A 22,537-nucleotide genomic window follows, 5' to 3' on the forward strand; every position below is an offset into this window, starting at 1 on the left:
TATAGATAAGTAGATGATAGATAGATGATAGATACATAGGAAGGAAATCTGATTTGTTGAGTGTAAACTGGTAAAATATGGAGGGAATCCTAAAGCCGGAAAATTAGCCATTTGTAACTATTATAGAGTTAATTCAGGCAAATAATCACCACTGGATGCTGAAACAGTAGGGACATTTTGATAAGTACAATAGATATTCTCATGGTCTTAAAAATATCTCCTTATATTTTGCTAATTAACATAAAGAGTAGAGAAATCAGATACTACCACAAATGAGGGACTGATGTTCCCATCACCAGTAAGGAAAAAATGGACAATGCAGTGTGCTGGAAAGGACACTGCATCCCTGACATACAGAGCTGACCTGTAATGCAGAAGCTGAAATCACTTTTGAAGACTATACAGTCAACCATCTCCCAGATAGGTGTATTCTGTTTTAGGGGTTGAGTTCCAAATTACTTTTCATGTCAGTAATCATAAAAAAGCAAGGAAAACTTATGGGAGTGTTTCAGATTTGAAGCTATGAAAGAACCTGGGGACTGAATGCAATATGTGACCTTATATCAGAACTCATGAGGAAGGTGCAAAAAAATGCGACAAAGGATATTATTGGGTCAATTACCAAAACTGCTATCATCAATCCTACTGAAGTATGACAGCAGCATTTGCTGAAGCTGATGATCAGTTTGAGGTTATATAAGAAGACAACACCAACATGTTCTCAAACGGCTGGAGGAAGCTAATGAAGCAGTGGGAAACAAGTGTCTATATTTAGCCATTGTTTTGTCACTGTTCCTGTTTTGTGGTTTTTCTTTTTTTTTTTAGTTATTTTCATCTTTTTTTTTAAGTGAGGTTTTTTTTTTTTTTAATGTTGAGTTTTCCAGTAGTGTTTTAAAACAGAACCGTGAACCTGATTTCCTCAGAGGATGCTCTGGTGAATATCAGCACTTTTAAACACAGCAGCTCTTGACCTAGACAAGAATTTTTGCAAAGCCATTTTCTCAAAACTCTGACAAGTAAATAACGTATTCTGGGTGCACTCCTCCTGACTGCTGAGAGTGAGGAAATGTAAGTTAAGGGGACTCCTGGTTTGACCCAATTGGTACCCGAGTCACTTGCTTCGTTTGGAATAACAAGCACATTATGTACATAGTTATACCAAGAGTTTTACATATTATCTCATGTGATCCACTCACAGCATTGAGAAGGGCATGATAGTGCTCTTAAGAGAGAAGTTGGCCTAGGAGGGTTAAGCTCTAAGAGCTCAAGAGCCCAAACTGTAGTTCAGATTGCCTAGTCCTTTAATCTCTATATTTTGCCCCCTTAAAGTTAGAAAAATGGGTCCAGCTGGAAAATCATATACAACTTCCATCCTACACACCTCACTCAAGTGTTGTGTCCTTATAAGCCAAATCCACGAGATACTAATGCTGCTTTGGTATTCATTGCTACCAAAACACAAGGAATATAAGAGGGTTAAGAGAAAGTAATGGGGGTTGGCTTGGGACATAGGAAACTTTAAAGATTTCAAAATTACCAAACACACACATATGCAATATATATCCCTGCTGTTTTATTACTTACATACAACATATATAAGTATATAGAATATACTCATATAATATAATATATTAATTATATATCATATAATATACATATTAATATAATTAATTCTTTATATAAAATTAAATGTGTAATTAATATTAACAAAATAGTATATATTAATATATAAGTATATATATATATATATATATATATTCCTGCTATTCCATTACTTTTGTATGATTTCTTTATTTTCTAGACTTTGACTTACTTGAGAATAGAAGTTATTTTTTAGTAGTTTTTATTAATCTTTTTGACAGTTTATAATTTCCAAATTCCAGCCTACACTACCTTCTCTTAGCCCTGCCCCACTCTTGACTTTGGCAAAAGGAACACCCTTACTTCAGAGGAGTAAAAGACATGGTTTATTCCGGGGCTACACATGAGTGACTAGAGAACAGATTCAAGTTTCCATATACTCTCATCTTCCAACAAGGAAACAAGTTCATGAACGTTTTATAGCAAAGAAAGTCACAGAATAACACACGTTCAAATACACTGGTGGGTGTATCAGGTAGACCAGTTGCAAGAAGGTGGGAAAAGTTCAAGCCTCAGGAGCTAACAGACAGCATTCTTATCCCTTTGCTTGGTTGGTTGGAAAGTGGGGGGGTCTCTGAATCCCAAAGAATTATACAAATATGTTAGCAAGCATACAGAAGCAAACTTTTGTTGTCATTTGTTTTATTGACAATAATCATTTGTGAAAGTATCTCAAAGCAGTTTTAAGTTGTGTTTTCCTGTTGGCTATGAATGTTGAAGGCTTTCTTAAGTGTTTCCTAGTCTTGTGTGCTCTTTCTCTTGAGAACATTTTGCTCAATTCTGTAGCCCATTTTTTAAGTGGATCATTAATCTTCTTGCTGTTTAAATTTGCTTTTTGTTTCTTTTGTTTTTGTTGTTCTTTTGTTCTAGACATTAATCCTCTGTCAAATGCAGGACTAGCAAAGGTTTTCTTCCATTCTGTAGGCTTGATTGACCTCTTCTTTATGCTACAAAATTTTAAAAAACTCGTAAGTTTCCATTTTTTCAGGTCTTTGCCTTATTTCCTAAGCAACAATAATGTCCATACCTACTCCTATATCTTGTTGCACTCATAACTTTTTATTCTGACCATTCAAGATTTAAGTCTCATAATAGTGTTGATTCCTATACAGACTTGGAAAGATGAATGTGGTTTCATTCTTCTGTTTGTAGATATCCAGTTTTCCATGCCCCATCTACTGAGGATGCTTTCTTTTACTTAATATGTATTTTTGGCATTATTTTTCAAAAATCAAGTGTCTGTAATTTTATGGTTTTATATGTGGGTCTCATCTTCTATTCCATTGATCTATATGTCTGCTTTTGTGCCAGTGTTGAGCTATTTTTCTTAGTCTTACTCTGTAGTACAACTTGAAATTGGGTATACTGATGCCACAAACATGTTTATTTTTGCTCAGGAGTCCTTTGACTATCTAGGATTTTGTGCTTCTATATGAATTTTAAGATTACCTTCTTTGTTTCCTGAAGGATAAGTATATTCAAGTTACAGGGAAAAGTAAATGATGCTAAAGCACTTGTTAAACAAAGATACAAACACCACAAAAAATTCAACGAAATAACAAATTAATAAAACACATCTTTTAATAATAACTTCAAACATTAATAGTCTCAGTTCCCTAATCAAAACACATAAGCAATATGATTAGGTTCGAAACTATGGTCTATCTTCTTACTATTAGGAACATCCCTTACCTTCTAGGATAGACCCAACCTTAAAAGAAAAGGATGGAAAAAGATATTCCAAGCCAAAGAAAACAAATGGGTATCATTATGCTAACACATGACAAAATAGTCTTTAAACAAAACCAAATCAGAAAACTATTTCATTTTGATCAAGGGAGCAACCCATCAAGAGGGTACTATAATTCTAAATGTATATGCATCAAACTCATGTGCCCCCAGTTACATAAAATGTATCCTACAGGGCATTAAGCCACACATTAACCCCAGTACAATAATAATAGGCAACTTTAATATTCCACCAATAAATGGAGAAACATAGGAGTTAAATAACATTATAGATCTAAAAGACAACCACAGAATATTCACCCCAAGAACTATGGAGCTTATCTATGATAAGCCTATGAGAGCTTATCCCATGTTGGGACACAAAATCTCAACAAGTACAGGGAAATTGAAACAACTCCTTGTATTCTATGTGACCACAATATCTTTTCTCCTTTATATTCAGTGTCTGTCTTTTTTTTTTTTTTTTTTTTTTTTTTTTGGTTTTTCGAGACAGGGTTTCTCTGTGTAGCTTTGCACCTTTCCTGGAACTCACTCTGTAGTCCAGGCTGGCCTCGAACTCACAGAGATCTGCCTGCCTCTGCCTCTCAAGTTCTGGGATTAAAGGTGTGCACCACCACCGCCTGGCTTCACTTCTTATCTATACAGAAATTGCAACTTGAGACCTGAGTCAACAACTTGATAATGTTTTTTTATAAAAACTGATCTCATTAATAGAAGAATTATACATAGAAAAATGTAATAGACATCATGATCTATTGCAGAGGACTAGCCAAGCTAATTACAGTTGAGCTCTACATTCACATACAGGTAGACAAAGGTAAACTGATTGGAGTCAGACAGAAGATCAAGTGCAGATAATGCTATGGGAATGAAGATGAGAGAAACTAAAGAGAGCTCAGGAAATTTTACACAGCTCTTTCTAAACTCCGTAGTACATTCACCTTTTCTAGCTGAGTACCCAAAAATAAACTTTAGCTAATGGAAAGTCACAGAGAGGATTCAGGTTTTATATAATAAAAACATAATCTTGGACTGCTATCTAAAAAGAGAATGAATTATTTCCAGTAACTGAGCTCTATAGAAATGGAGTCTATAGAAAATAGAGGCACCCTGTGACACCAGTGAAAATCGGAGACATAAGCCCACCCTGCACTGATTGAGAACAGATTGGACCAAGAGCCCAGATTAGACCAAAAGCTCCCATTAGACCAAGAGTATCAACCAGACCAAAAGAGGCTTCCTCAGACACAGACAGCACTTGCACAGAGTGGAGGAAGAGATAGGTAGATGCCAGTGCAAAAATTCAGTCGACAACATAAAGACCAATATGGCACAATTAGAACCTAGTGGTGCTCTATCAGTAAGACCTAACATTCCAAAGTAGAAGTAGCAGAAGAAATAGACCTTAAAAATGACTTTAAGAAGATGATAGAAGCTTTTGAAGAGGAAATGAAAACTACCCTTAAAGAATTCGAAGAAAAGACAAACAAAAAATTGGAAGAAATCAATAAATCCCTTAAAGAAAGTCAAGAAAAAGCAATTAAACAGGTGAACAAAAAAGTCCAAGATTTGAAAACTGAAATAGAGACAATAAAGAAGATACAAACTGAGGGAAGGCTGAAAATGGAAAATCTGAGTAAACCAACAGGAACTACAGGTGTAAGCATAGCCAACAGAATGCAAGAGATGGAAGAGAGAATCTCTGGTGTTGAAGATACAATAGAGGAAACAGATTCATCAGTCAAAGAAAACACTAAAGCCAAAAAAGTCATAACACAAAATGTCCAGGAAATTTGGGACACCATGAAAAGACCAAACCTAAGAATAATATGGATAGAAGATGGAGAATACCAACTTAAAGGCATAGAAAATATATTCAACAAAATCATATAAGAAAACTTTCCCAACTTAAAGAAGAAAATGCCTAAGAAGGTACAAGAAGCTTACAAAACACCAAATAGACTGGATCCAGAAAAAGACCTCTTGCCATATAATAACCAAACCATTAAATATATAGAATAAAGAAAAAATATTAAGAGCTGCAAAGAAAAAAGTCCAAGTAACATATAAAGGCAGACCCATAAGAATAACACCTGACTTCTCAATGGAGACTATGAAAGCCAGAAGGTCCTGGACAGATGTTATGCAGACACTAAGAGACCATGGATGCCAACCCAGACTATTATATCCAGCAAAACTCGATTGCCATAAATGGAATAAGCAAAATAATCCATGATAAAAACAGATTTAAACAATACCTATCCACAAATCCAGCCCTACGGAAAGCACTAGAAGGAAAAATCCAACCTAAGGAAGTTAGATACAACCATGAAAATACAGGCAATAGATAATCCCACACCAACAAATACCAAGGAAGAGAAACACACAACATACCAACAAAAAATAACAGGAATTAACAATCACTGGTCATTAATATCCATTAATATCTCAATTCACCTATAAAAAGACACAGGCTGACAGAATGAATATGAAAACAGGATCCATCCTTCTGCTACATACAAGAAACACACCTCAACTTTAAAGACAGACACTACCTCAGAGTAAAAGGCTGGGGAAAGACTTTCCAATCAAATGGACTTAAGAAGCAAGCTGGTGTAGCTATCCTAATATCTAATAAAATAGACTTCAAGCTAAGATCGATGAAAAGAGATCGGGAAGGACATTACATACTTATCACAGGGAAAATCCACCAAGATGAAGTCTCAATTCTGAACATTTATGCCCCAAATATAAGGGCATCCACATTTGTAAAATAATCATACTAAAGCTTAAATCGCACATCAAACCTCATACACTAGTAGTGGGAGATTTCAACACCCCACTCTCACCACTGGATAGATCTGCCAGACTGAAACTTAACAGAGAAATAAGGGACCTAACAAAAGTTACGACTCAAATGGACTTAATAGATATCTACAGAACATTCCACCCTAACAAAAAAGAATATACCTTCTTCCCAGCACCCCATGGAACCCTCTCTAAAATCAACCACATGCTTGGTCACAAAACAAATATCAACAGATACAAAAAAATTGAAATAACCTCCTGTGTTTTATTGGACCACCATGGCTTAAAGTTAGATTTCAGCAACAACAAAATTTACAGAAAGCCTACAATCTCATGGAAAATTAACAATGCCCAAATGAATCACCAATGAGTAAAGGAAGAAATAAAGAAAGAAATTAAAGATTTCCTAGAATTCAATGAAAATGAAAGTACAACATACCAAAACTTATGGGACACTATGAAAGCAGTGCTAAGAGGAAAATTCATAGCACTAAATATCCACATAAAGAAGATGGAGAAATCTCACACTAGTGACTTAACAGCACACCTGAAAGCTCTAGAACAAAAAGAAGCAGTCTCACCCAGGAGGAATCAATGCCAGGAAATAATCAAATTGAGGGCTAAAATCAATGAAATAGTAACAAATAGAACAATACAAAGAATCAATAAAACAAAGAGTTGGTTCTTCGAGAAAATCAACAAGATATACAAACCCTTATCCAAATTAACTAAAAGGCAGAGAGAGAGAGCATCCAAATCAACAAAATCAGAAATGAAAAGGGAGACATAACAACAGACAATGAGGAAATCCAGAGAATCATCAGGTCATACTTCAAAAACCTGTACTCCACAAAATTGGAAAATCTGAAAGAAATGCACAATTTTCTGGATAGGTACTACATACAAAAATTAAATCCAGACCAGATAAACTATTTAAATTGGCCAATAACCACTAAGGAAATAAAAACAGTCATTAAAAGTCTCCCAACCAAAAAAAGCCCAGAACCAGATGGTTGCAGCACAGAATTCTACCAGAATTTCAAAGAAGAACTAATACCAATACTCTTTAAATTGTTCCACACAATAGAAACAGAAGGAACATTACCAAACTCTTTTTATAAGGCTACAGTTACCCTGATACCCAAAGCACACAAAGATGCAACAAAGAACGAGAATTACAGACCAATCTCCCTCATGAACATTGCTGCAAAAATACTCAATAAAATATTGGCAAACTGAATCCAAGAACACATCAAAAAAGTATCCACCATAATCAAGTAGGCTTCATCCCAGGGAGCAAGGATGGCTCAACATATGAAAATCTGTCAATGTAATACACCATATAAACAAACTGAAAGAAAAAAACCACATGATCATCTCATTAGACCCTGAAAAAGCCTTTGACAAAACCTAACATCCCTTCATGATAAAGATCCTAGAGAGATCAGGAATACAAGGAACATACCTAAACATAATAAAGGCAATTTACAACAAGCTGACAGCCAACATCAAATTAAATGGAAAGAAGCTCAAAGCGATTCCACTAAAATCAGGAACAAGATAAGGCTGTCCAATCTCCCCATATTTATTCAATATAGTACTTGAAGTTCTAGCTAGAGCAATAAAACAACAAAAGGAGACCAAAGGGATAGAAATTGGAAAGGAAGAGGTCAAACTTTCACTATTTGCAGACGATATGATAGTGTACATAAGTGACCCCAAAAATTCTACCAGGGAACTCCTACAGCTGATAAACTCCTTCAGTAATGTGGCAGGACACAAGATTAACTCAAAAAAATCAGTTTCCCTCCTATATACAAATGATAAAAGGGCTGAGAAAGAAATCAGAGAAACATCACCCTTTACAATAGCCACAAATGACATAAAATATTTTGGGGTAACTCTAACTAAGCAAGTGAAGGACCTGTATGACAAGAACTTTAAGTCTCTGAAGAAAGAAATTGAAGAAGAGATCAGAAAATGGAAAGATCTCCCATGCTCATGGATAGATAGGATTAACATAGTAAAATTGGCAATCTTACCAAAAGCAATCTACAGATTCAATGCAATCCCCATTAAAATCTCAACACAATTCTTCACAGACCTGGAAAGAACAATACTCAACTTCATATGGGGAAAAAAAAAAACAGGATAGCTAAAAGAATCTTGTACAATAAAGCAACCTCTGGAGGCATCATGATCCCTGACTTCAAGCTCTACTATAGAGCTACAGTAATAAAAACCACTTGATACTGGCATAAAAACTGACATGTGGACCAATGAAATCAAATTGAAGACCCTGACATTAATCCACACATGTATAAACACCTAATTTTTGACAAAGAAGCCAAAACTGTACAATGGAAAAAAGAAAGCATCTTCAACAAATGGTGCTGGCATAACTGGATGTCAACATGTAGAAGATTGCAAATAGATCCATATCTGTCACCATGCACAAAACTTAAGTCCAAGTAGATCAAAGGCCTCAATATAAATCCAGTTACTCTGAACCTGATAGAAGAGAAAGTAGGAAGTAGTCTTGAACACATTGGCACCAGAGATCACTTCCTAAATATAACACCAGTAGCATAGACACTGAGAGCAGCAATTAATAAATGGGACCTCTTGAAACTGTGAAGCTTTTGTAGGGCAAAGGACAAAGTCAATAAGACAAAGTGACAGCCTATAAAATGGGAAAAGATCTTCACCAACCCCACATCTGACAGAGGGCTGATCTCCAGAATGTATAAAGAACTCAAGAAACTAGACTTCAAAATACCTAACAGTCTAATTAAAAAATGGTCTATAGAGCTAAACAGAGAATTATCAACAGAAGAATCTCAAATAGCTGAAAGACGTTTAAGGAATTGCTCGACATCCTTAGTCATCAGGAAAATGCAAATCAAAATGACTCTGAGATACCATCTTACACCTTTCAGAATGGCTAAGATCAAAAACACTGAAGACAGCTTATGTTTGAGAGGATGTGGAGCAAGGGGAACACTCCTACACTGTTGGTGGGAATGAAAACTTGTACAGCCACTTTGGAAATCAGTATAGTGGTTTCTCAGAAAATTGGGAATCAATCTTCTTCAAGGCCCAGCTATACCACTCTTGGCCATATACCCAAGGAATGCTCAATCATACCACAAGGACACATGCTCAACTATTATTTGTAATAGCCAGAACCTGGAAACAAACTAGATGCTACTCAACTGAAGAATGGATAGTGAAAATATGGTACATATACACAATGGAGTACTACTCAGCCGAGAAAAACAATGACATCATGAAATTTGCAGACAAATGGATGAAACCAGAAAATATAATCCTGAGTGAGGTAACCCAGACCCAGAAGGACAAATATGACAAGTGCTCACTCATAAGTGGATACTAGATATAAAGCAAAGGATAACCAGACTGCAACCCACAGCTGCAGGGAGGCTAGCTAGTAAGGAGGACCCTAGGAAGGGCACATGGATCACCCAGCCTAGGAGAAATGGATGACATCTACATGAGCAAACTGGGGGTGGGTTGAGGGGATGGAGGGCAAGGGACAAGGGATGAGAGCTTAGAGGAGTGGGAGGTTCAAGCTTAAATGGAAACAGAGTGGGAGAGCAAGGAAAGAGATACCATGATAAATGAAGACACCATGGGAATAGGGAGAAGCAGAGTGCTAGGAAGGTTCCCAGGAATCCACAAGGATGACTCCACCATAGACTACTGGCAATAGTCGAGAGGGTGCCTGAGCTGGCATACTCTGGTAATCAGATGGCTGAATACCCTAACTGTCATCATAGAACCTTCATCCAGTGACTGATGGAAGCAGATGCAGAGATCCACGGCTGCATCTCAGGTGGAGCTCCAGGAGTCCAATCGATGAGAGAGAAGAGGGATTCTATGAACAAGGGATATTGAGACCATGACTGGAAAAAGTACAGAGACAACTAGACAAACTAGTGGAAACACATGAACTGTGGACCAATAGCTGAGGAGCACCCATGGTACTGGACTAGGCCCTCTGGATAAGCAAGACAGTTGTTGAGCTTGAACTGTATAGGGTGTCCCTAGGCAGTGGGATTGGGACCTGTCCCTAGTGCATGAGCCAGCTTTTTGGAGCCTAGTGCCTATGGTGAGATACTTTGCACAGCCTTGGTGCAGGGAAGAGGGGCTTGGACCTGCCTCAACTGAATGTACCAGGCTCTGCTGATTCCCCATGGGAGATCTGGCCTTGGAGGAGATGGGAATTGGGGGTCAGTTGAGGGGGAAGACTGGGGGGTGGGAGGGGGGAGGATGGGGGAATCTGTGGTTGGTATATAAAATGAATAGAAAATCTCTTATAATAAAAAAAGAAAGAAAATGGAGGCAATGAATGAAAGACCATGTGTAAAGAATGCTGATGGAGCATCACCTAACCTGGGCTTGTAGGGGCTCATGGAGACTGAACTGACAATCAGGGAGCCTGCATGGGTCTGAACTAGGCCCTCTGCATGCATCTTATGGTTGCATAGCTTGGTTTACTTGTGGGATTCCTATCAGTGAGAATGGGGGCCGCCTCTGACTCTTTTGCCTGCTTTGGGGAAACATTTCCTCCTACTGGGTTTCCTTGTCCAGCCTTAATATGAGGGGAGGTGCCTAAACTTATTGCAACTTGATATGCCATGTTTGGTTGATATCCCTGAGAGGCTTGTCCTATTCTGAAGGCAAATAGAGGAGGAGTAGATGGAGAAAGTAAGGAGGAAGGGACTAGAAGGGGAGGATGGAGGAGAAACTGTGGTTGGGATGCAACATATGAGAGAAGAATAAATTTTAAAGAATTTTTAAAAAGAATGCTGATGGGGGAGTCATGCTACAACAAGTGCAGGAACATCTAGGTTTGTGGATTCAAAATACCTACCTTCATCCAGCGTAAAGCTAACATTGACCCACAACAAAATAAGGGAAACTAAAGACAAACTAACAAAGTTTTCACTCTGCTGGGTTAATACAGTTTGAAGGGTTACCTCTCCTTATCAAATTGTGTTTTTGTGTGCGTGTGTTTCAAATTTCACTGTTCTGATTGATGGGAATGATGGTAATTGCTTCAGTGGTGGTGGTTTTCTGTTTTATTTTGGTTTTTTGCCCCTGATTTGGCAAAAGCATATCAGCTGGGAAGTCTGTGTTGGTTGCCAAGGTATATTTAAAAATCACAGTGGCCTATGGCATTCATGTCCATGGAGCAGACCAACATTGATGTCTGTGGTGATATTTTATTTGTGCTGAAATGTGATGATATTTTATTTGTATGTTAATAAATAAAGTTTGCCTGGAGATCAGAGGTCATAGCCAGCCATAAACAGAAGTCAGGTGGTGGTAGCACATGCCCTTAATCTGATCACATGGCAGGCAGAGTCTCTGTATATTCAAGGACACAGCCAAGCATGGTGACACATGCCTTTAATCCCAGTACCAACCATAGAGACTTGGAGGTCTGTATAGACAGGCAGTGACAAGGAAGTGAGGTGGCTGGGTTAAGAGCCAATGAGAAGGCAGAACAGCAAGGCAATAAAGGCACAGGTTAGATAGGAAGAAGCTGGTTTGGTTCTCTTGGGAAGCTATGGCAGTGTGGTGAGCTAAGGTTAGTTTGGTGGCTATCACTATTGCTCTGATCCCTATGGCTTGCACCCCTGTGTTTGGCTCTGTGTTTCTTATTTAATAAGATTGTTTAGAAATTCGTCTACAGATGTCTCCTCTGCCTTCAAGTTCTATACACCTCAAACCTGAGTCAACCAATCAGGCGTGGCATAAAATGTAGACTTTGGAGTCATATATGTCTGGATTCACCTAATAGGCAAGAAATCTTCAGCTAACTTTATAGCATCTTTGAACTTCAGTCTCTCCTCCTTAAAAAGAAAAAGAAAAATTAATGGCTGACCTGTAAGATCATTTATTTGGAGCCCAAACACACAGGTTTGTGGAGTATATAACAAAAGATGTGTGCAACTCTTTGCACTTCATCTAACAAGGGGTGGAGTGTATGTCTCCATCCTTTACTGCCCCGGCCAGCAGGGTCTCAACGGGGGCGACCCACCTGTGGGAGAGAATGAAAGGGACGGGAGACACGAAGGAAGACAGCAAGTCAGAATGAATGAATGAGTATTGCTTTATATAAATATATGTGCAGTTGAGGGGAGACATGCAGGTGAAGGAGGACTTGCAAGTTGTGAGGCTGCAGGATGTTGTGCTAGGTGGTAAGGTCACTGGTCAGGGCCCATTATTCTGTTGCTAAGCTACCTGACCACGGGATGTTCTTTATCTTTGAGGGCATCTGGTTTAGGGCCTGTGGCTTGTTCTCTGGACTAGCTAGTACTTTTCCGTGGTTCATGTTTGGTCCCTGACACTTTACACCTAGATCAGACATGTACTGCTCTGACTGAGGAATGTAGCAGAAAGCAAAATTCTGAGTCTGGATCTCAAGTGTCTGACCACATTTTCTAATTTCTACTGGTCATAGAATGCTTCCCGTACACCTTGTGATCACTTGCTGCTAGATGAAAAGGTCCAGCCATTGCTACTGTGCTGTGGGATGGTCTGTATGTCAAATTGCTCTGATTGGTCAATAAATAAAACACTGATTGGCCAGTGACCAGGCAGGAAGTATAGGTGGGACTAACAGAGAGGAGAAAGGAGAGAACAGGAAGGCGGAGGGGGACACAGACAGCCACTGCCATGACAAGCAGCATGTGAAGACACCGGTAAGCCACGAGCCATGTGGCAAGGTATAGATTTAATGAAATGGATTAATTTAAGATGTAAGAACTAGATAGCTAGAAGCCTGAGCCATTAAGCCAAACCGTTTAAATAATATAATCACCTGTGTGTTTATTTTATAAGTGGGCTGTCGGACTGCCGGGATTTGGTGGGACCTGGAGAGAAAACTCTCCAGCTACACTACTGTTGCAGTCAATAGCCAACCAAGAGGTATGGCTGTTCAAGACCAGACACTTTGCCAGTTCTCTTTATCTGGTCCTGGATGTAGGAGCAAGCCCAAATGACTTCAGCCAAGTCTGACCTAGCTCATCAGAAACATTCAACTGACCCTTAGGAAAGGAGAAGTAAAAAATGTGCCTCAATGTAGAATAGGAGACCCCAAAGTAGAAGAGAGGCATGAAGATTTTAAGAGCCAGAGGACCAGGATGCCTGCTGTGAGAAGGTATCACCTAGACATGGCAGGGAAGCTGCCCTCATGAAACATCAACATGATTGCCTAAACAATCTAATTATGCCTTAACCTGCATAATGACCATACCAGTCAAAATACCATCATGGATGGGGGAAATTTCACAAGACCCCATGCCTAGATGAAGAGCTATAGGCAATCAAAAGCTGCTGAGAGGAAAATCAGTTTTCTCCGGGTATGAGCCCCAATAGGTTATCCAATCCCAAATGGTTAGCCATAACTCATATACATACGACAAACACTAAATGGACCCAGTGGGGTGTGTGTGTGTGTGTGTGTGTAACAATAATACTAGCAAGAGGTCATGAATTTGAGGGGAACACATATAGATGTCCAGGTGTGCTCTACAGTGGCAAGAAAACAGAAGGGTGAGGGCAAGAGAGCACTTAGGAAGTTCATGGAGTGGAGCAGTGACCAACTCTTCATTCTTCAAAGGTTTGATTTGCAGAAGGTATAATTAAGTATTTTTGAATTCACAGCCCCCAGAGTGAAGGGTATATAATTGGTGGGGAATCTCTAAACCTGCCTATACATTATCCAAATCTAGCATATCAAATATACAGGACAGATGCTCAGCTTCTGGCAGCAAAGCCTGGGGCCAGAAGGACTGGCTCTGTGGAGGAAATCCACTGTAAGTACACTGGGGCGAATTTGCCTGGCCTGCATTTCCTGGGATGCAGGATGAAAGGAGGCTTTAAGGCTGCCTAGCAACACTGTGTTTATGCAGCAGTCCCTGAGACTTGGAGGGAAAAAGAGAAAGAAAACAAAAACCTGTTTCTGGGGGCTGCCTGGGAGCAGGATAAGAGGTGGGAGTGGGAGCCTGGGAGCAAGCCCACCGCTGCCAAGCAGGTCATGTGATCCCCAGATTCCAGGGCTGCTCGCTGATGTGGGAAATGGGCCTGGTGGCTTCCCGACTGCCCCTAGCCCCACACTAATCACAGCTCTCCTCCGCTGCGCTATTGTTTTCACAGCTGTTCAGCTGCTCCTTCTTGGGAGGAGGACAGACAGGCTGACTCCAAATCATGGAGAAAAACAGCCAGAGTGTACCCCCCCCAAAAAAAAATCGTATGGGGTGGGGTAGAGGGAAGATGGGAAGGATAGAAAACTCTTAACTCTTTACTTGGCTGGATTAAATACAGTGGCTCGTTTTTATGCCACGTGAGAGTTTAGAGACAAAAACTATTCTGCATCTCCGAGGTTTGTCGAGGACTGGATTTTTGCACCTGACATTCTTTCTGCCCATAAAAATCACAGCAGAAATTGTGTCCAGGAAGCAGGAGTGCCTGGATCAGGGTGTAAAGAGGTGAGGGAAAGGGCAATAGTCTAAAAAGAAAGTGTAGCAAGCATTTACAAGCCGCTCTCTGGGTACTCAGGACGATGTAAGCCTCATTTCACAAGTCCCCACACAATCCATGAAGTAAGTAAAATCTCCTCACTTTAAAAAAGGAGTTGAAGTAGTGACTTGCCTGCAATGATGGGGCTGTGCAGAAGCAGGCCATGACTCTAAGTGAGGCACTGTGACCCACAATCAAGGTTCTTGTCACCAGGTGCCCTGCTTCCTTTTAATGGCTGACCCTTACCGGGTTGCCATGAATGCTGGACCAAGTCATAGAAATGACTCAAACAAATGGCGGCTCCAACATGAACTTGTTAACCAGCTGTCTGGAGGTCAGAAGTCAGATACTAGTTTCACTGAACTAAAATCAAGATGCTCCTTCTAGACACTCGAGGGGAGAATCTGTCTCCTTTCCTTTCCAGACTTTAGAACCTGCCAACATTTCTTGGCTTCTTGCCCCTTCCTCTGTCTTCAAACCAGCAGCATGGCTTATTTTTCTCCCTTCCTCCTAAGTCCTCCTCTACCTAGAGGTACCTCGCCCACTGTTGGGTCAGGTTAATTCTATCCATCCCTTGAGACTTGGGATGAGGCTACCTTCTCCAAAGAAGATTCTGCTGATATGCTCAGAGGTACGTGTGTGCAAACATTCATGCATGTGTATATGCATCACACACACTCCTAAGAGCTAGAGGAAAATGGATATGGCTCACAAGAGCTCATGGTGACCATTTTTCCCCCTCAAATCTTCATTCGGTAACATCTTTATTGCTAGCTATGGCAGGAATATTTACACCACAAAAACAGGAAGCTGTTATGCAATATTTCCATTTTACCTACACACACCCCCACTGCCTTAGTTCCTCACTTTGAGCTTTTGTATCTGAAGCCCCTTCTTAGCTCTACCCCATTCTTATCGTCTTGCCCTTGCTAACTATGGTGAGATGCTCACCAATGCAGACATACTGTCTCCTTTCTCTACCTCTAGCATATATCAATGTTTCTGACAAATTCAAGATGGCCATTTAAATATCCAAGGACAAACAATAACAGTCATAAAAATCATGAGTACTTTCCAAATTCCTACAACTAAGTGCACCTACTCAAGGGTGAGTGAGGCTGTTTTTGTTTTATATACTAGAGATCAGAGCCAAAGCTCCATGCATGCATGCAAGTTCTATATCTGAGCTACAACTCCAGCCAAAGACAGTTTGACTTCTCCTGATAACATCAACTGCTTCAAGTATCAGTGCCACCATCATGTCCTGGTGGAGGAGTAGAGTGAGACAAGGTAGAGAGGGTTCTCTGATACGTTAAAATAACCAGGTAGCCACTCAACAATATTAGCCACATTCAGCAATATGTGAATGAATCCAACTATTCTTGTCTCAAGTTCATTTCAGGTAAAACTTCTCAACCCATCATTGGGATTCAACCCTCCCATCCCTGCATCTACTGTCTGGTAGCTATGAGGACCACTAAAACAAGAGGGGCAGAGGCTGTGCTCAGCTTTGACCATTCATTTTACAGCCATGTGCTGCTTGTCTCTCCTTCATGCCTTGTGCTAACATGGGGTAGAGTGAGTAGGGAAGCAATCTCTGTCCCAGGAGAATGTGAGGGGTACACTAGCAGCTGGAAAACCATTACTGTGTCACTTCCATTCCCTAGCATTGTGACAAAAATAATTAGAAATAAATACTTCAGCGGCATGGGTCTGGCCCTTAGCGGGTGACCCACAAAACACTAGAGAACATCTTCAGTCTTAACCCAGTTTGTATTCTCTAGTATTAACACTAGTCTCTAGTGACCTCCACTTTGTACCTACCCTCCCAAAAGACAGGATTTTCCACCATTTCTTGAGAACTTACCATAATAAATAGAATAGTCTTTGCACTTTTCCATGGTTTTACACACTTTGTCTCTAAATTCCAAGGTTCAAAAGATGTCTTAAATCTAACAGACATCTATATGAAGAATGAGTGACTGATTTTCCCTTCTGACAGGAGCCCCAGGAGAAGGAAAAGAAGGCTAAATAACACTCTCCACAAAACTCATTCTCCAAAGTGCTTCCTACTCTTTCCCACCACACAACGGAGGAGGGTTGTCAGAAAGTGGTTTTGGAGCCATGCTCTGCAAACATCCCTGAACTAAGGCTGTTCATTGACAACAGCTGTTCCTTTAACCTAAGAAGACAAAGCAGTAGCAGATAGCCTTCCCAGGTGGGAGTTGCCCCCAGACAATTTACTTCCCTCTAGCATATTTATGTGCATACCCAGAACCTATGATAACCATTTTTAAATGTATATAACAATAACGATCAGATCCTTTTAGAGTGGGGACATTGATATTATCCATGGCTGATTCATTTTCTTGGCATCACACAGTAGGTTCCAAAGTAAAATTCAAGGACAAGCTGATTTACCTAAAGAGAAAAAAGCGTGGCTTCTTTGACACTATTGTTTTTCTTTCCTTATCTCAGACCAAATTTCCCCAGACTGCCTGCATCTATGGGGTCATCTCTTTCTTTCTATAATTAATTCTCGCTTGGATTTAATTAACAATTATTATTTCAAATACATACCACTACCCAAAAGGAAAATATTTTTAGTTCTTTCTATTATAAGGGATTTTTTACTGCTCATCACTAGCAGGGAGTAGACAGGAGTCATCATTGAAACAGTAATGAAAGCCGTTAAAAAATGCTAAGATATGTTACCAAGCCCTTGTAGGGTTCCTCTAGTCTAGTTAAGGTAGTAAATATGTCCAATGGGGCTCTTCCTTGATCTCAAAGCCCTCAAACACATCTCCCTCCAAAATTCACATCCTATTATACACAAATTTATAAACCACTAAGTTTGATTACTACTGTGCATCTGTGCATGAGTGTGGAGCCATCCACAGAGGCAATATGTAATCTACCAGTTGCCACCTCTCCAAAGGAAAATGTCTCTCCCTCCCTGCAACAGCCACTAACTCCCCAGCTAAGAGTGTGGCCTCAGTAGCCACTTCCTTATTCGTGCTGGAATTTTTAACTGGTCTGATCTTATACAGGCCTTGTGCAGGTGACCAGAGCTGCTATGAATTCATATGTGTAATGTGCAAGTCGTGTCCAGAAACCAACATTTCACAGCCCTCCTCTGTGGTGATATTGTGTTCCCCAAAATATTGTGCACCCTAATAAACTTATCTGGGGTCAGAGAACAGGACAACCACAATATTAAACATAGAGGATAGGCAGTGGTAGCACATGCCTTTAATCCTAGCATTCCAGAGGCAGAAATCCATGTGTTTAAGGATACAGCCAGGTATGAAGACACATGCCTTTAATCCCAGAAAGTGAGCCTTTAATCCCAGGGAGTGACAGTAGAAAGGAAAGGTATATAATATATGAGGACCAGAAACTAGAAGCATTTGGCTGGTTAAGCATTTGGCTGGTTAAGCTTTTGGGTTTTGAGCAGCACAGTTCAGCTGAAAGCCATTCAGATATGAGGACACAGAGGCTTCCAGTCTGAGGAAACAAGATTAGATGAGAAGTTGGCCAGGTGAGGTTAGCTGTGGCTTGTTCTGTCTCTCTGATCTTCCAGTGTTCACCCCAATAACTGGCCTCAGGTTTGATTTTATTAATAAGACCTGTTAAGATTCATACAACACTCCTCCAGCTCTTTCATTCCCTTGGCCCCATTTCTGTCAACATTCTTGGGGCTGGAAGAGGTAGAATATTAGTTTGAACGCCCCATCTTTGGCTGAGCATTTATAGTCACTTGTTCCCAGCATTTTGAACAGTTATGATTCTCTGAATTAACTACCACCCACTGCAAAAAGATGCTTCTTGGATGAGTGTTGAGAGCACCACTAATCTAGGAGTGTAAACACAAATATTTAAAAGGCAATTGGACAACACCGTGGCTCAGGAAGCCATAGATACTGAAGAGAGGAAGGAGCAGCTGCTGTTACTGTCTCTTCTAAAAATGAAGAACAACCTCAAAGAAGCAGCACAGGAGTTTTGGGGTTTTTTTTTTCTCACTCATAAGAATATCAGATTACAAAAGTTCTAGAAAAATTTTCTGAAAAGGAATCAGTGAAAAAGCAAAATCAGCCCTTCAACCACTTCTTTGCTTTGCTTTGCTTGAATTGAATCAATTGTAAGGTCGCGCCCAACATCTCTACTCTACTCAGCCTGTTCAGCACTGAAAGTTCAGCTCCAAGACCTAAATGCATAAAAATGTAAACAACCATCCTAAACCAAGAAACAAAAGCTGCAAGTCAGAATGAATGAATGAGTATTGCTTTATATAAATATATGTAAATATGTAAATATAACATATTTCAATTATTGCTACAGTTCATGGTATACAGGTACTCACAAGGACACAAATCGGAACTGAAGTTGCATTTGAATGGCTTTGAAATGGGTAGAAAAGCTTTTCTAGGATCCTAGAGTTCCCCATGGCTAGCTCCATGGCCCACAGTGTACCACTGATCAAAAACAGCATATATCTCCTCCCCTGGAATGAAGGGGAAAAGAGGCAAGATTCACCTGGGTGGTGGGTTGCTGGACACTACTTATCCCATCTGCTTGTATCCCACCCCACAGGAAGGCCTACCCCAAAGCTCTTTCCATAGTGAGATAATCTCTCTGTCTCTGTCTCCCTAGATTCCATCTGAGACCTTCCCATAATTGCAAACCTCACTTATTTCCAGTAAACAACCTGTAGTAGTCACCTTTCTGCAACTGTAGCAAAAGGCCTGAGATAATAGCCCTGGGAAGTGCAAAAATTAGCTTGGGTTCACAATTCCAGGGCTTCTATTCTATGTCCATGGCCCCAATGCTTTGAGAAGCAGCCATGTGGCAAGAGAAGTGCCAAGCATTGTTATAAAGACTCTGCAGGTAGGCCATTACGTTATGACAAAAGTTTTTTAAATAAAACTTTGCCAGAGAGAATAAATAACCTGCCGTGGTCTCACAGACAGAATGTAATTAAACAGGACATGAGTGAGACAGTCATTCATGGACTCCTCATATTTAAATAGCCTTTAGAAATTCTAAGTTTCATTTTTTTAATTATTCGAGAGCTGCTTTGTAGCAAATATTACCTGCATAAAAGTCATGGCTTTCACCGTGACCTTTTCACACAGCACACTGTGAATGTCAGTCATATTCACACCGTCTTGTTCCCCTCCCGTTCCTGCTCCCTGAACACCAATAGACACCTTTCTTCTTTAAGAATTATGTTTTAATACTTTAGTCTGTGACCAGATCTTCTGTGTGAGATCAGCTCTCGGCGTCAGCTTAGTGAGAAAGCACTTACTTGCCTGACGTTTACAAGGCTGTGGTTTTGATCCCCAGAACTTCAGGAAAATAAAATGACAGCATTTATTTTCCAACTATATACAAGGAAAGGGGCTCACTGAGGCCCTGAGCTTTTCCCCATCAACCTTTTGTAAGCCAGAGGAATTATAAAGGGGAAAAACACATGTGCAAATAATACCACGTTATTTCCAGAACTATAAACTATGGAACAGATTGCATTTGCAATATCTGCTTGAAATAAGCCTGTAGTATGTTAGACCCAAGGGACGAGTCAAACTAACCTGTCACAAATACCCAGAGCAAGATATTGGATGCTCTGATATAATCTGTGTATTTACAGGAGGCCTCCCTTCAAAGGTAGCTCCGATCCGGATCCCAAGACCTTTATTTGAACTCTCAACTGCGGCATAATTGACAGGGAGAATTAAAGGGGATATGAAGACCTGGGCCTGAACTTTTTCAACAGTCTCAGCTCGGCTCACATTGCTCATGATATTAGAGGCTGCCGTGATGATATTAAATGATGCCGCACTGACAGAGATTAACAGACTATGCAATTAGATTTAAATGCTGTAATTGGAACATGCTGTTAAGTGCCTACCATCAGTCCTGGGCTCCCTTATGACAAGTGAGTCTCTCCTTGGGCTGCTTTGTAAATTTAACACTGTCCTCACCAGCCACAAATCCACTACCATTTGCACAGAGGCAGAGAACAGCTCAGTGTTATTAAGGGATTTCCATGTACTCTACTGCATACACCTACAGTATTGTGTGCACACAATATGCTTCAGGTCCTTGGAGCTTTATGACAAGTCTGTATGTGAGTAGAGGGCACCCACCCCAGGGTTGCATCATAGGTTCAGCAGCAGAGAGAATGCCTGCCCACTCCTAAGATGCTCTGTGCCTGTGCTCTGAATCTAAACTAGGTCTCAGACTCTAGATTCTCTGCACTCTCCATCCTACAGTTCATGCCTAGGTGTAATTTAGAACTAAATTTTGCCAACTGAGCAGCTTATCTCAAGAGTCGAAGAGACCCAGGCCCCAACAAGATAAGCAACCACTTTTTGTTACCCATTACCTTCCTCACCATAGGTCTCTACCAGTGATATTACCTTGATTAATCACTGACTGTGCCACAGACCAAACGAATCCATCACCACCTGCTTATGGAACACCATCCACTGCCTGGTCATTGATAAGCACAGATGAAATTAGATCTTCAGTCTCACTGACTATTTCTATCTGTCAGCTCAATTTTCTCTCTTACAAAATATAAAAATTAATAGCTAACATTTGCCAAGATAATCACCATGTGTCCTGACTTTTATAGATGTCTATACATACTAGCTCTGATTTTAATGTTGATTTCCTGTCACCGTGGTAACAGAATTCCACAGTCAGGTTCCAAAGGTCATCACGAAGCAGGAAGAGTTAATGAACCTCTGAAACCACTTCCCAACCCTCACATTGAAAATGAAACAGATTTGCGGGGCTCCTCATTAATAAATTTTTAGATAATGAGTTATTAAAATAATTTATGTGTTATCTACAGTTTAAACTTTGAAAAGTTAATTGAATGCAAAAATCATCCTTCTGTTCAAATCCTCTGGCCACTCAGGATATGCTTCTTTAAAAGAAAACACAAAACAATGAAAATATCCATGGATATTATTCAGAAGTGCCCTTTCACAGATTTAGTAATGACTTCAGAAGCAAACTTAAGTGTCTACCATTCAATTTTCCTTCTTTCCTGCATGCACATGCATACAGGTTTTACGTCTACCTTAAGTTTTCAATTCAAATGAAACTTCAAGATCTTCTTGCAGCAAGTCCTAAGGCACTTCCATAGCATGGTTCTATGTGACTAGGCCCTGGATAATGAATAGTGTACTGGCTGGTTTTGTGTGTCAACTTGACACAAGGTAGAGTCATCAGAAAGGAAGGAGCCTCAGTTGAGGAAATGCCTCCAGGAGATCCAGCAGTAAGGCATTTTCTCAATTAGTGATCAATCAGGGAGGCCCCAGCCCATGGTGGGTGGTACCATCCCTGGGCTGGTGGTCCTAGTTCTGTAAGAAAGCACCCAGTAATCAGATTGGTGAATGCCCTAACTATCATCATAGAGCTTTCATCCAGTAACTGATGGAAGCAGACACAGAGATCCATAGCCAAGCGCCAGGCTGAGCTCCAGGAGTCCAGTCAAAGAGAGGGAAGAGGGATTCTATGATCAAGGGAGGTTAAGATCATGATGAGGAAACTTACAATGACACCTGAACCAAGCTAGTAGGAACTCAGGAACTTTAGACCCACAGCTGTGGAGCCTGCATGAGACTGGACTAGACCCTCTGCATAAATGAGACAGTTGTGTAGCTTGGTCTGTTTAAGAGGCCCCTGGCAGTGGGAGCAGGATCTATCCCTGGTGCATGAGCTGAACTTTGGAGCCCATTACCTCTGATGGGACACCTTGCAAAGTCTTGAT

The 22,537-nt window shown here is 40.2% G+C and overlaps 1 long non-coding RNA gene across 9 annotated transcripts in view; it reads right to left on the reverse strand.

Annotated features, from left to right (window-relative positions):
* The window catches only part of LOC131903789 (uncharacterized), a 99,087-nt gene extending 77,660 nt beyond the window's left edge, over positions 1-21,427 (reverse strand). For 4 of the 9 annotated variants that reach the window (XR_009377608.1, XR_009377600.1, XR_009377607.1 and 1 more), the window contains exon 1: positions 21,174-21,427. This is a non-coding gene — a long non-coding RNA (uncharacterized LOC131903789). Of the gene's footprint in view, positions 1-19,114; positions 19,256-20,662; positions 20,788-21,173 lie in introns of those variants that run through there. The other 5 variants (XR_009377602.1, XR_009377601.1, XR_009377606.1 and 2 more) reach the window with 3 other exon arrangements.
* Positions 21,428-22,537: the final 1,110 nt, after the last annotated feature.

Source organism: Peromyscus eremicus, chromosome 2 (assembly GCF_949786415.1).
Source record: "Peromyscus eremicus chromosome 2, PerEre_H2_v1, whole genome shotgun sequence".
Taxonomy (NCBI): Eukaryota; Metazoa; Chordata; class Mammalia; order Rodentia; family Cricetidae; genus Peromyscus; species Peromyscus eremicus.